Raw genomic sequence first — 1,245 nt, forward strand, 5'->3', positions numbered from 1 at the left:
CACACACACACACACACACACACACACACACACACACACACACACACCTCCTCTGTCATTTGATCAGCTTGTTGCCAACACTTGGTTCCTGCTCTCCATCTTCAGACGACTTTTCTTTTTAGTACCGAACTACTTTCCTTTCTTTTTGTCTTTTTGTGGTGGACACACACGTCTACACTGGGCTCTGCTCTGCAGGCCTTCCTTTACCATTCTCTTTTATGCTTCCAGCAGAAGTTTTCACGTCTGTGTGGACTAAACATTTGCTGCTCGCACACAACAGGAGGGAAAAAAAGTGAAGTCCTCTTCAATTGATTGCTTCTCGGCTCGCTTCAATGAAATATTCAAGTGTTCTTCTGTAGATCTGAGTGAGTGTGTGTGTGTGTGTGTTATTCCTGTAATTCAATAGTGTGTGCATCATGGTTTCAGTCTGTATCAGAGCTAATTCAGCCTGTATCTTCTAATCCATTGACTTTGCAGCATTTGCAATTCAGCTGGTAGCTTTTTTTTTTCGCAGCTTGTGTTGTGTGAGAGCATTTGGCAGCGAGGTGCAACAGTGTGTGTGTGTGTGTGTGTGTGTGTTTGTGTGTGTGTGTGTGTGCGCGCGCGTGTGTGTTTGTGTGTGCCCCTCAGGCACGTTGGCAAGCATGAACTCCCTGAACTCAATCCTTGTCCATTAAATTCCTATTGATCAAGCAGCAGCAGAGAGAGAGACATAAAGTTCCATCTCCCCCGGTTTCATCGGGGGGCTCGCCTTCGCTGTCGTTTTTAGGCCCTCCGTCCACCCCTCCTCTTAGAAAGAGGAGCAACAGTGGAGGAGGACGGAGAGGTGAAGAGGAGGAAGAGGAGGAGGAAATGCACAAAGATTGGTTGAAGTCTTGGCAATCCATTAGTGGAGATGGATGGAGAGGGGAAATGGGAATGAGATAATAGTTTATTACTAATTTGTTGTCAGGGCCCAGACAAGAATCATGTGTGAATGTTTATTTTTTCTTTTTTTTTTCTTTTCTTTTCTTTTCTTTTTTCTTTTCTTTTTTTTTTTTTGAAGTTTTTGTGCACACAAACAGATGTGCATGTGTGTGTTTTAGTGCAAAGCATGAATGTGTGTGTAAATTTGTGTGAACAGAGGAGACTTCCATTTAGCAACGCAGCAAAGCGGCACATATCTCTCCACCGGGAACTATCCTTGGTTCTGATCTGTGGCCTCCTCCTTTTCCTCTTCCAGCACACACACGTTAAGCACCACCC

This window comes from Austrofundulus limnaeus, unplaced genomic scaffold, assembly GCF_001266775.1.
Source record: "Austrofundulus limnaeus strain Quisiro unplaced genomic scaffold, Austrofundulus_limnaeus-1.0 Scaffold53, whole genome shotgun sequence".
NCBI lineage: Eukaryota > Metazoa > Chordata > Actinopteri > Cyprinodontiformes > Rivulidae > Austrofundulus > Austrofundulus limnaeus.